The 14,634-nt window shown below is 34.8% G+C and overlaps 1 pseudogene; it reads left to right on the forward strand.

Annotated features, from left to right (window-relative positions):
• The first annotated feature begins 1,708 nt into the window (after nucleotides 1-1,708).
• On the forward strand, nucleotides 1,709-13,794 carry LOC132799928 (DNA-directed RNA polymerase subunit beta'-like; annotated as a pseudogene).
• The last annotated feature ends 840 nt before the right edge of the window (nucleotides 13,795-14,634 follow it).

Raw genomic sequence — 14,634 nt, forward strand, 5'->3', positions numbered from 1 at the left:
TTTTTAATGGATTTGTACATGTGTAAATAAAAAAAAAAAGAAAAAAAAAAGAAACGGCGATGCATTTGTTGAAAAATGCGTCGCCCTTTCCTCTAAATAGTATTTCTTTTCAACTTCAAATAATCTGTGAAAACATTTAAGCAATATAACTAGGGTGGTTGTTCAATTATTTTGTTTTTCATGTACAGCTTATTTCTATTTAAACTTGCAAATCTCTTAAATTGTATTTTTATTTTTTATTTTTAAAAGGGAATAGACGGCGCAATTACTTTGTTTAGCATCACCTATTCTTTGTTTTTTAAAGGAACAGGTGATGCAACAACTTCTTTTCGTGTCGCCTGTTCGTTTTTCTTATTTCATTAAATAATTTTTTTTTCCAAGTACATATTATTTTTTGTTTAAACTTGCAAATCTCTTAAATAGTATTTTCATTTTTTTTTTCTTTAAAAAGGATATTTTTTCAACTTCAAATGAGCAATAAAAATATTTAAGCAATATAACCAGCTTATTAATTTTCTTAACATTTTAAGTAATATTTTAAATGTTTATTTGAAGATGAACAATCACAAAAAAAAAAAAAGAAAAAGACACATAAAACAGGCGATGCATTTTTAAGGTAATGCGTCGTTTGTTTTCTTTTGTAAAAAGAAAATGAAAAAAGAAAGAGACTTGCAAATGTATAAGCAAATAAACTTGACTTGAAAAACAAAGATATTAAACAACCACCTTAGTATTTTTCCTTCACATTTTTAAGAAATATCTTTAGTGTTTATTTGTTGATGAACAATAAAGAACTAATTAAAAAGCCAAAAAAAAATTATGATTGGAGGTACAGGCGACGCGGTTATATGTGAATGTGTTGCCTATTACCTTAATTTTAAAAAATTATTTTTAATAGACATGCAAATTTTAATAGCGAATATGCTGTACTTGAAACAAAAAAAATAATTTTGAGGCAATGTTTACCATTTTTTGATTTGCAATTTCCACTTAACTTATTTTTGCAATAATAACTAATTTGTTTGTTAAATTAAGGAGTTTCAAATTTTTTTTTTCATATAAAATATTAAGTGACGCATTTTCTATTATAAACGTCACCTATTTTCGTCTGTTTTTTTAGTATTCATATAATTAAAGTTTGTGATTATGTAAACGTAGATAAGTGGTTGGTTAATTATTTTGCATAAGTTGTGATCTAATTACTATTTTGTGGGTGATTTAATTAGAACTTTGAGATAATTCTTTGAGTGAAAAAAGTAAAGAGTGTGTGAGTGTAAAAAAGGGTAAAAGCCAAAACTAGTGTGAACACACGGTGTCAAGACCTTGATTGAGTGAAACACATGAGGGAGTGATTTTTGGTGAGAATTTATTTTATTTTGCATTGTTTATACTAACATGGCATTCAATTTTAAGAAGAGGAGATCCACCACTAAGAATTAATGAAGAAGAATCCATCGGATTCCATGGTAATTCCCAAGCTACAGGGAGTGGTGGCCAAACGGACATGAGAGCTGTTTTGTAGCAACTACAACAGATGAATGCTCAATTTGACCACATAAATCAAAGGATTGATAGAATAGAAATCTTTCATGGTGGACCAAATTTGAGGCAAGAGTTCCATGGGGGTCGAGGTCGAGGTTGAGGAGGCCGTGGACGACCTAGAGAGCAGTTTGAAGAGGAAAATTTTGGAGATGATTTCAAAGAAGGAATGGATGCAGCGCTTGCTGTCCAAAAGTGGCTAGGCCATGGTAGGCATAGGAGAGAGGAGGTAGATGATGATCTTGGCAACATCAAGTTAAACATACCACTTTTCAAGGGAAAAAGTGACCCGGAGGCATACCTGGAATGGGAGGAGCGAATGGAGATGATATTTTATTGTCCCAACTATTCGAAGGCCAAGAAAGTTAAATTGGCAGCAATGGAGCTTGGACATTATGCACTCCAATGGTGGACTAATGAGCAAAACACCCGAAGGAAAGTAGGTGACGAATTGATTACTACATGGCGACAAATGAAAGGTGCCATGAGGAAGCAATTTGTTCCATCACACTATCATAGGCTACTGCATCAAAATCTTCAATATTTATCTCAAGGAAGTATGTCCGTGGAGGATTATTACAAGGAGATGGAGATGCTTATGATGAGGTTAAGCATGAATGAAGATAGAGAAGCAAGCATGGCAAGGTTTCTTGGTGGATTGAATCGTGAGATAGCCAATCAACTAGAATTGCAACAATATGTTGAATTAGAGGAGATATTGCATTTGTTTATTAAATTAGAGCATCAATTCAAGAGGAGTGGTGTAGGCTCATGGTTTGGAGGAGTTTCTAACAGCGGAAGATCAAATCCAAGTGCTTGGAGAAGTAATCACATCTTTGAAGCAAGACAAAAACCAAAACTAGGTGAAGAAAGCTCCATTCGACCAAAAAGGGAGTCCAAAGCCGAATCTGTCCATGCACGTAAACATAAGGTAAAATCTATTCCTAAACCTTCAAGATCTAGAGAAATTATTTATTTTAAGTGCCAGGGACAAGGACACATCGCTAGCTAATGCCCAAATAGAAGGATCATGGTGTTGAAAGGCAATGGTAAGCTAGAATCAGAAAGTGAGGAAAGTGAAGATGAAGCCGAGCAAGAGGAGGAGAACTCAGAGGATGAGGCCGAAACTTTGAATGCATCCAATGCTGAATTAAACTTGGTTTCTAGAAGAGTACTTGCTGTATACAAGGATGAGGACAATGTTCAAAGGGAAAACATCTTCCACACCCGATGTGAAATCTAAGGTAAAATTTGTAGTATGATTATTGATAGTGGAAGTTATCCAAATGTAATTAGTAATCTTGTAGTTGAGAAATTAGGCTTAACCACTATTAAACATCCATAACCTTAAAGATTACAATGGCGTAATGATAGTGGTGAAATAAAAGTGCATAAACAAGCCAAGGTAGAATTTAACATAAATAAATATGTGGATGTTGTTTTGTGTGATGTTGTGCCTATGCATGCCGAACATATTCTATTAGGCAGACCATGGCAATTTGATCAAGATGCTACTCTTTTTGGTCGAGAGAATTGTATTGTTTTTAGATTCAAAGGCAAAAAGGTCAAGCTGGAGCCATTAACTCCAAAGGAATTATATAGAGACCAATTACAAATCCAACAAAGGAGGGAGGCCAAAACACTCAAGAAGAAGGTTAGTATGGCACTAACAGCTTCACCATCCATCCAAGAAGGTAAGTCCGAGCTTGCTGTCCAAGGTAAGTATTTTAAAACAAAAATTGAGTGGAGAAACCATGAGAAGGCCAAAAGTATGGAGAGAATAATGGAGAAAACTGAGAGAAATAGTGAGAAAACCGAGAGGGAGGAAAAATATGTGGTGGCCGAGAGAGAGAAAGGAAAAGAAAGAAAAGAGAGAAAGAATAAAAAAATTTATTTGAGTTTTGGGGATGTCCGTTTGCTCACCACTCCCCGTAGCTCGGAAATCACCTTTAAATCCTACGGACTCCTCTTCATTAATTCTCAAACATGGATCTCCTCTTCTCACCCTTGAATCTGCCATGCTAGTATGAATAATACAAAAATAAAATAAATTCTCACCAGATTCACTCCCTCACGTGTTTCACTCAATATAAGAACTTGACACTCGTGTTTGCACACTGATTTTGGCTTTTAACCCTCTTTTATGCTCACACTCTCTTGCCTTTTTCCTCTCAATGAATTATCTAGAAGTTCTAATTAAAACACCCAAAAAATAGCAATTAGATCGCAAGTATGTTTGAATTAAACGTATCAACAAAACAGTAGCCAAAAAAAAAAAATGCAATACCGAAGGAATTTAACAAAACCTAATTTTCGGCTTTTCTAGGTAAAATAAAGCAAATTAATGTGAAAACTTTGGAATTTTGAAGAACTGGACCAGATGGTAATAGATTATGAGTTCAAGAATAAAATTCTAGAAAAAGAAATTCTAATACGAACAAGAATCAATGAGAACAATAATATAGAAAAGTGTTGGTTGTTGTTCTTGTAATTCAAGTTTTGTATCGAATCCTTTAACTAATTTTAATTCAAATAATTTAGCACGTAAACTCAAATATCTATTAGAAAAAATAACTCTCCAGAAACTCCAAATATGGAATAAATAATAAGCAAAGCAGCAATTACAAGAAATTTCCAGCAACAAACTTCAACACCAATTTTCAATAAACCGATATATATATATTTTATATTCGGCTTTCTTCTTCTTTTTTTTTTCACTCAATGAATATCAAACACTACTGCAGTAGCAAGAATAAACAACAACTTTGCAATTCCAACTCCAAAAATTCACCAAACCTGTGACCTCCAAATAAACACAAATGTGCAGTTTTTTTTTTTTTTTTTTTTTTTGAATCGATGAATGCAAATATTTGAGACTAAAAAAGCAAAGAAAAATAAAAAATAACCAAACTAAAAGAACAATGATGAAAGACAACCAACAAACTAGGAAACAAAAAATACTGTAAAACTAGGGAATCCTAATTCAACTAGAAATGAAATTTTTTTTTTTTTAAATGCAGAACGTGTATGGGATGGATACAACCTTAACCTAATGCTAAAATTGCAGAAAACACAAAAACAAACAAAGAAAATAAAGATAGATCAAACATGAACAAAATTTGGCTCTGATACAAAATGATACGAACCTAGGACGACCTACTCCTAAACCCGTATTATATTAGCCCGGATCTAATTATGTTCAAGTTCTAATGGTCACTGTAACCCCTAACCAACCTGTTATTAGAAACCTTGGTATATAATGAAGACACTACAATAGGTGATGGATGTCCTATTGATAAGTCAAACTAACACACTCATTCACTAATGGTGTTTTAGCTGTTCAAAGAGAACAAAGAGAATTCACTCTCACAATTAAGTTTTTGTATGAATAATGTACTGATTATTTTGAATAAAATAAGCCTTTAAATAAGCTGCAAAAGTCACACAATAAACCCTAGAAGACATAAGGAAAACCGGCCATACAGTAACCTTTCCTAAAGTGGCCGAATTTCCTACTTTCCTAAATCTAAATTTTACTTAATTAATTGCTTTATTTTGGATTACGAAATAATTAATTTACAATGAAAATAATAAAATAAAAACTTTCCTAAACTTATTTTTCCAGAAAATAAATGAATAAAAACTAAAAATTAATGGAAGTTTCCTAAAACAAAAAGTAAAAACAAATTAGGAAACTAAAATACTAGCCTTTTGACTAAGTTGACTTTGACCCATTTGAACTTCGAATCAGCTTCAACATGCTTTGTAGGATGCCAACTGAGCTGAATATGAAGTCCCACACGTTGCCCTTGCTTGTAAGAAAGAGAAAAAGCCAACTCAGCACAATACAGTAAAGCAAGTACAAAATACAGCAAAACCCGGCAAATCTTGGACCCCATGCCCACACCACCTGTTTGTTTGCCTTTGAAGCTGCCTTGACATGATTGCATGACTTAGAAGACTTATAAATTGAATCCATAAATTTTTGGAACCATTTCATGCTGTCCGGTCTCCATTTGTACACCAAAATCGCTACCCGGGTCCATACCGGCTTTCACCACTTAGATGCTTAGAATAGGCTTTGTATCTTCAAGTATGGACAAACTCTATTGAGAATTAATTACCTTCTATATGAATTCTCCTAGGTTGTCCTTAAATCTCTTAATTTGAGCTCTTGTGATTGGCATGGTCTTCATCTGTGTTGGGTCAGCACCCCAGCGGGTTATCGGTTGAGCGGGCTTGGACGGAATCACATCAAATTCATTCTCAAGAGGGCTTGTCCATACCCAAAGATCCGAGACCTATTTTGAACATACAAGTGGTGGAAGCCGATACAGGCCCAGGTAGCAATTTTGGTGCATTTATGGAGTCCGACAGCATGAAATGGTTCCAATGCTTCATGGATTCAATACATATGTCTAAGCTATCATGGAATCAAGTCATATGGAAGTTGATTTAGAGCTTAAATTCGTCAAAAATTGGTGAAAGTCAACTTAGTCAAAAAGATAGTAATTTAGTTTCGTAATTTGATTTATACTTTTTGTTTTAGGAAATTACCTTTACTTTTGGTTTTTATTTATTTATTTGCTTGACAAATAAGTTTAGGAAAGTTATTATTTTATTATTTTCATTGTAAATTAATTAATTCCTAATTCAAAATAAAGGAATTAATTAATCAAAATTAGATTAGGAAATGAGACAAAATTCTGTCACATTAGGAAACAACAAGCATAATTGATTTCCCCTTTAGTTTTAGGGTTTTATTTTGTTTAGTGAGTGAGTGTTTTAATTTGACTTGTTAATAGGAAATCCATCACGTATTATGGCATCTTCATTGTATACCAAGATTTTTAATCATAGGTTAGTTAGGGGTCAAGGTGACCATTAGAACTTCAACATATTTAGATCTGGGCTAATATAATACGGGATTAGGTGCAGGTCGTCCTAGGTTTGTATCATTTGGTATTCGAGCTGAATTTTGTTCAGGTTTGACCTATCTTTATTTGCTTTATTTGTTTTTGTGTTAAGATGAAATTTTAGCATTAGGTTAAGGTAGTCTCTATCATCATACATGTTCTGCATCTTTAAAAAAAAAAAAAAACATATTTGTTGATAAGTTTAATTAAAACATATTTGTGATCTAATTGTTGTTTCGTAGGTGTTTTGATTAGAACTTCGAGATAATTCTTTGAGTAGAAAAAAGCAAGAGTGTGTTAGCTTAAAAGAGGGTAAAAGCCGAAACTAGTATAATAATACGAGTGTCGAGACCTTGATCGAGTGAAACATGTGAGGGAGTGATTTTTGGTAAGAATTTATTTTATTTTACATTATTTATACTAACATGGCAAATTGAAGGTTGAGGAGAGGAGGTCCACCACTAAGAATTAATGAAGAAGAATTTGTAGGATTCCATGGTGATTCTCGAGCTACAAGGAGTGGCGATCAAACGGACATGAGGGCTGTCTTGGAACAATTGCAGCAGATGAATGCTCAATTTGGCCACATAAATTGATGGATGGACATAACAGAAACATCTCATGATGGAACAAATTGGAGGCAAGAGTTCCATGAAGGTTGACGTCGAGGTCGAAGAGGCCGTGGACGACCTAGAGAGGAGTTTGAAGAGGAAAATTTTGAGATGATTTCGAGGAAGGAATGGATGAAACACTTACTGTCTAAGAGAGGCTAGGCCATGGGAGGCACAGGGTGAGGAGGTAGATGATGATCTTGGCAATATCAAGGTAAACATACCACTTTCATGGGGAAGAGTGATCCGGAGGCTTACTTGGAATGGGAGGAGCGAATAGCGATGATATTTGATTGTCACAACTATTTGGAGGCCAAGAAAGTTAAATTGGAAGCAATGGAGTTTGGACATTACGCACTCCAATGGTGGACTAATGAGCAAAACACCTAAAGGAATGTAGGTGACGAAGTGATCACTAAATGGCAACAAATGAAAGGACGCATGAGGAAGCGATTTGTACCATCACACTATCATAGGTTGCTGCATCAAAGGCTCTAATCTTTATCTCAAGGAAGTAGGCCCATGGAGGATTATGACAAGGAGATGGAGATGCTTATGATGAGGTTAAGCATGAATGAAGATAGAGAAGCAACCATGGCAAGGTGCCTTGGTAGTTTGAATCATGAAATAGCCAATCAACTATAATTGCAACAATATTTAGAATTGAAGAAGATGTTGCATGTGGCTATTAATTTAGAGCATCAATCCAAGAGAAGGGGTGTAAGTTCACGGTTTGGGGGTGTTTCCAATAGCAGAAGTTCAATTCTAAGTGGCTGGAGAAACAATCTTACCTATGAAAACAAGCCAAAGCTGAAGGTGGGAGAAGAAAGCACCAATCGGCCAGAAAGGGAGCCTAAACCCGAATATGTCCAACCACCAAAGAATGAGGTAAAATCGGATCCTAAACCTTCAAGATCTACAGAAATTGTTTGTCTTAAGTGCAGGGACGGGGAAACATCCTTAGCCAATTCCCAAATAGAAGGATCATGGTGTTAAAGGGTAATGGTGAGCCAAAACTTTGCATGCCTCCAATGCTAAATTAAACTTGGTTTCTATGAGAGTGCTGGCTGTTTACAAGGATAAGGATCAACTTCAAAGAGAAAATATTTTCCACACTTTATGTGAAATCAAAGGTAAGATTTGTAGTATGGCTGTTGATAGTGAAAGTTGTACAAATGTAATTAGTAATATTATGGTTGATAAATTAGGCTTAACAACTATTAAACATCTAGAACCATATAGATTACACTGGCTTAATGATAGTGGTGAGATGAAAATCAATAAATAAGCTAAGGTAAAATTTAGCATAGATAAATATATGGATATTGTTTTGTGTGATGTGGTGCCTATGCATGCCGGACATATTCTATTGGGTAGACCATGGAAATTTGATAAAAATGCTACTCATTATGGTTGAGAGAATTGTATTGTTTTTAGATTTAAAGGTAAGAAGGTCAAGCTGGAACCATTTACTCCCAAGGAAGTGTATAGAGACCAATTATAAATATAGTAAAGGAGGGAGGCTGAAAAACATTAAGAGAAAGCTAGTATGGCACCAACGGCTTCACATCCATCCAAAAAGGCAAGTCTGAGCTTGCTGTCTTGGGTAAGCATTCTAAAACACAAATTGAGTGGAAAAATCATGAACAAGCCAAAAGTGGAGAGAGGAAAATAGAGGAAGCTGAGAGACAAGGTGAGAAACCCGAAAGAGAGAAAGGAAAAATGCAAATTTTGATCTTAGTTTTGGGAATTTTAATAAAGCCATCTTGAGTAAAAAACCATTGATGTTCCTAAATTATAAAGATGCTTATTTAAAAATGCTTTCGATGTATAGAACTTTATCTGCCTTGTTGAGAACTCTACTTTGTGGAAATTTGAAAATTAGGAAGAGATTCGTTGCTAACTTTAAAAAGTGTAATTTTTGCCATAATGAGCATGTATTTCAGGATTTTGTTATGATAGTATTTGACCCAGGAGATTTGGTTTGGTTGCACTTACGAAAAGAGAGGACCTTTTTGCCGCATGTGGATGGACCTTTTTGAGTTTTAGAGCAGACTAACGAGAATGCCTACAAACTTGATTTAATAGGTGATTACAATGTTAGGGCCACATTTAATGTTGTTGATTTATCTTCTTTTTCTGTAGGTAATGATTTTGATTTGAGGGCAAATCATTTTTAAGAGGAGGGGAATGATGCGGATCCGCTCGTGCCCGCACAACCGACAACCCGCTGGGGTGCTAACCCGATATGACTGAAGACTGGGCCAATCACTAGGGATCAAGTTAAGAGGTTTAGGGACAACCTTACTGCATTTATGATACGAACCTAGGACGACCTGCTCCTAAATCCATATTATATTAGCCCGGATCTCAATTAAGTTCAAGTTCTAATGGAATGGACCTCAACCCCTAACCAACCTGTGGTTAGAAACCCTGGTATAATGTAGATGCCACAATAGGGGATGGAAAATCTATTGATAAGGCAAGCTAAAACAACCAATTCTCTAATGGTGTTTTAGGTGTTCTCAGAGAACAAAGAAATAATTAATCTCACAAGTATTTTCTTTATCAAATCAAAGTTAATTCTTATTGATCACTAAGCCTTTAAATAGGCTTTCAAAAGACAACTTAAAAACCCTTGAACATAAAGAAAACTGGCAACTACACATAAAGAAACCTAGTTGGTCGAAACTATACTTCCTTTCCTAATCTAAGTTTGATTAATTAATTCCTTTATATTACATTAGGAATTAATTAATTTACAATGGAAAGAATAAAATAAAACCTTCCTAAAGTTATTTTTCCAGAAAATAAATAAATAAAAGCCAAAAAGTAATGGTAGTTTCCTAAAAGAAAAAGTAAAAACAAATTAGGAAACTAAAAATGCTAGCCTTTCGATTAAGTTGACTTTGATCAATCTTTGACCTCTTTGAGCTCCAAATCAGCTTCAATATGCTTTTGAGGATGCCAAATAAGCTGAATATGAAGTCCCACATGTTACCCATGCTTGGAAGAATAAGCAAAGACTAATACAGTAAAATACAGTAAAGCCAGCAAGCAATACAGCAAATTCGGCCAAATTGTTGATGTTGTCCATACAAGCCCTTTTTGATTGCATTTGAGGCTGATTTAACTTGAATCCATGACCTATTAGGCATATGTATTGAACCCATAAAGCATTGGAACCATTTCTTGCTTCCCGGACTCAAAAAATGTACCAAAACTGTCACTCGGGTCCGTACTAGCCTCCAGTGCTTGTATCAGCAAAATAGGACTTGGTTATTTGGTCATGATCATTCCTTCTTGATTATGATTTATCCTTTGAATAAGCACAGTAAGGTTATCCTGAAACTTCTTGGCTTGTGCTCTAGTGATTAGTCCCACCTTCATCCGTAATGGATCGGCACCCCAGCGGGTTGTCGGTTGTACGGGTTCGGGCGGATTAGTATCAATTTATCTAGAGAGTAATTCATTATCAAGAGGGCTTGTCCATACCCAAAGATCCAAGACTTGTTTTAAGCATACAAGTGGTGGAAGCCGATACAGACCCGGGTAGTGATTTTGGAGCATTTATGGAGTTCGGGGAGAATGAAATGGTTCCAATGCTTCATGGATTCAATAAATATGTCTAATAGGTCATGGAATCAAGTAAATTTAGCTTCAAAGGCATTCAAAAAAAGGGCTGTACGCACAATATGGAAATTTGGCTGGTTTTGCTGTATTACCTGCTAGCTTTACTGTATTTTGCTGAGTTGGCTTTTTCGCTTTCCTCCAAGCAATGAACGTGTGGGACTTCATGAACAGCCTATTTGGCATCCTACAAGGCATATGGAAGCTGATTTGGAGCTTAAATTGGCCAAATATTGGTCAAAGTCAACTTAGTAAAAAAGATAGTATTTTAGTTTCTTAATTTGATTTCTACTTTTTGTTTTAGGAAATTACCTGTACTTATGGTTTTTATTTATTTATTTCTGGACAAATAAGTTTAGGAAAATTATTATTTTATTATTTTCATTGAAAATTAATTAATTCCTAATTCAAAATAAAAGAACTAATTAGTCAAAATTAGATTAGGAAATGAGAGAAAATTTGGTTACATTGGGAAACAATAAGCATGGCCAGTTTTCCCTTTAGTTTTTAGGGTTTTATTTTTTTTTTCTCTTAGCCTATAAAAGGGCTTTTTTTTTTAGGAAGAATACACCTTAATAATATTCATAATTTATTTTGTGAGATTGAATTTCTCTTTATTCTTTTGAACACCTAAAACACCCTTAGTGAGCGAGTGTTTTAGTTTGACTTATCAATAGTAAATCCATCACCTATTGTGGCATCTTCATTATATACCAAGGTTTCTAATCACAGGTTGGTTATGGGTCAAGCTGATTATTAGAACTTAAACATAATTAGATTCGAGCTAATATAATATGGGTTTAGGGGCAGGACATCCTAGGTTCGTATCAACTTCGAATCGGATCTGTTTCTCCTCAGCAAATAAGTACTTGGGCCAAAAAGATCCTACCTAATGGAGAGATAATTGGAGAGGTGACAAAACCCTACACTTTTCATAGCAAAACCAATAAATCGAAGAAAGATGGATTATTTTACGAATGAATTTTTGGGCCTATAACAAGTGGGATTTGTGCTTGTGGAAATTATCGAGTAATCAGAGATGACAAAGTAGAACCGAAATTTTGTGAACAATGTGGAGTTGAATTTGTTGATTCTCGAATACAAAGATATCAAATGGGCTACATCAAACTGGCATGCCCAGTAACCCATGTGTGGTATCTGAAACATCTTCCTAGTTATATTTCTAATCTTTTAGATAAGCCTTTGAAAGAATTAGAAGGCCTAGTATATTGCGCTGTGTGATTTGGTCAAAATTATGATTTTACAAATTCAGAGTGAGAAACAATCATCCCATTCAATCGTATTAGGTTGCCTTAGGTCTGACATATTTTTTGGTAGGAGTAACATGAAGCTCATAATTATGGGTGTGTTCAATACTCCCAAGCAAAAAGAGAATTGGTCTATGGTCGATTCAGTAGCAAATAAACAGAAATTTTTACCTCGTGAAAAAAAAGACTTCTTTTGTGGAATTAACCATTTCCTTTCTTTCTAAACGAAAGAAATTCTATCAAAATAAGCAAATATATCATGGTTGCAGGAATCTATCCATCACATATAGGCATTAAGGATATCATGAAATAACTGTCGAGGCAAAGTAGGGACCTAAAAAATTGAACAGAACGATACATAGACAAGTAAATACCTTATGAATTCTAAGGCCCTCCTTTACTGTAATTAAAATTAAGGGGATTCATCATTCGAAGGGAAGTGGACTACTCAAGAATTTCACATTTCATTTATTTTTAGTATGCCATAATTAAATAAAGAATTCAATTTAGAAAATGTACTAAAATAAATAAATAAAATGAATAAATGAAATGTTGCTTGACCTTCTTTTGGAACTTGAGTAAGGAATAGATTTTTTGGGGTTTTTATAGAATTTGAAAGTGGAAATGAAATCCCTTTCTTTTCTTTATCTTTTTTGGTGCAACTACTTGAGCCGGATGAGAGGAAACGTTCACGTCCAATTTTGAGGGGGGGAGATTCGATAGGATTCTATTCAAATTTTTCTTATGCTAGGCCCATAACTAAAAAACCCGCTTTGTTACATTTATGAGGTTCATTCGAATATGAAATCCAATGTTGGAAATATAGCATCCCACTTTTTTTTACCTATCCAAGGCTTCGAGACATTTCGAAATCGAGAAATTTCTACTGGACCAAGTGCTATCCGAGAACAGTTAGCTAATCTGGATTTGCAAATTATTATAGATTATTCATTGGTAGAATGGAAAGAATTAGGGGAAGAAGGCCCCATAGGTAATGAATAGGAAGATCCAAAAGTTGGAAGAAGAAGGGATTTTTTTGTTAAACACATGGAATTAGTTAAGAATTTTATTCGAACGAATATAGAACCCGAGTGGATGGTTTTATGTCTATTACCGGTTCTTCCTTTCGAGTTGAGACCTATTATTCAGAGAGATGGGGGTAAACTAACGAGCTCGGATATTAATGAACTCTATAGAAAAGTTATCTATTAGAACAATACTTTTATCGATCTATTAACCATAAGTAGATCTACACCACGGGAATTAGTAATGTGTCAGGAGAAATTGGTACAAGAAGCTGTGAATACACTTTTTGATAATGTAATCCGCAGACAACCAGTGAGGGATGGTCATAATAAGGCTTACAAGTCATTTTTAGATGTAATTGAAGGCAAAGAAGGAAGATTTCGTGAGACTCTGCTTGGCAAACGTGTTGATTATTCAAGGCATTCTGTCATTGCCATAGGTCTTTCACTTTCATTACATCGACATGGGTTGCCTCACGAAATAGCAATAGAACTTTTTAAGATATTTGTAATTCATGGTTTAATTAGACAACAGTTGGCTTCGAACATAGGAGTTGCTAGTAAAATTCAGAAAAAAGAGCCTGTTGTATGGGAAATAATTCACGAAGTTATGCAAGAGCATCCTGTATTGCTGAATAGGGCACCCACTCTGCATAGATTAAGCATACAAGCCTTCCAACCCATTTTAGTCAAAGGACATGCTATTTGTTTACATCCAATAGTTTGTAGGGGATTCAATGCAGACTTTGATGGGGATCAAATTGATGCAAACCCGCCCGAGCTCGCACCACCGACAACTCACTAGGATACTGATCCGGTACGGATGAAGACTGGACCGATCACTAGGGCTCAAGCTAAGAGGTTTAAGGACAATCTTGCTGCCTTTATCCAGAAAGTAATTCATTCTCAAAAGGGCTTGTCCATACCTGAAGATAAAAGACCTGTTTTAAGTATCCAAGTTGTGGAAGCTGATACATCAGATACCCATACATCGGACATTTTATATCGGACACCCTTGCCTCGGACATGTGATCTCGGACTTCGGACATCGGATGTAACTTAGCTCGGACAGACATCAGTTAGCTCGGCCAGACACAAGTTAGCTCGACCAGACATCAGTTAGCTCAGATAGGCCATAAGTTAGCTCGGACATCAGGCAGACATAAGTTAGCTCGGTTGAAGACATAATTCAGCCTAGATGTCAAAGTCAATTTGTTACTTAATTTGCGATTGACTTTATTTGTTTTTGGGTTTTTATTTAATTATTTTCTGGACAAATAACTTTAGTCAGGTTTTATTTTATTGTAAATTAATTAATTCCTAATTTAATATAAAGGAATTAATTAATCAAACTTAGATTAGGAAAGGAAGTATACTTACGGCCAACTAGGTGTCTTTATGTGTGGTCGGTTTTACCTCGGGTTTTTTGTTAGGCTTTATTTTGTTTCTTTCAAAGCCTATTTAAAGGCTCATTCTTTCAATATGAATACAACTTTGATTTGATTAAGAAAATACTTGTGAGATTAATTATCTCTTTGTTCTTTGAGAACACCAAAAACACCATTAGAGAATTGGTTGTTTTAGCTTGACTTATCAATAGGTTTTCCATCCCCTATTGTGGCATCTACATTATACCAAGGTTTCT

This window comes from Ziziphus jujuba, chromosome 11 (assembly GCF_031755915.1).
Source record: "Ziziphus jujuba cultivar Dongzao chromosome 11, ASM3175591v1".
Classification (NCBI taxonomy): domain Eukaryota; kingdom Viridiplantae; phylum Streptophyta; class Magnoliopsida; order Rosales; family Rhamnaceae; genus Ziziphus; species Ziziphus jujuba.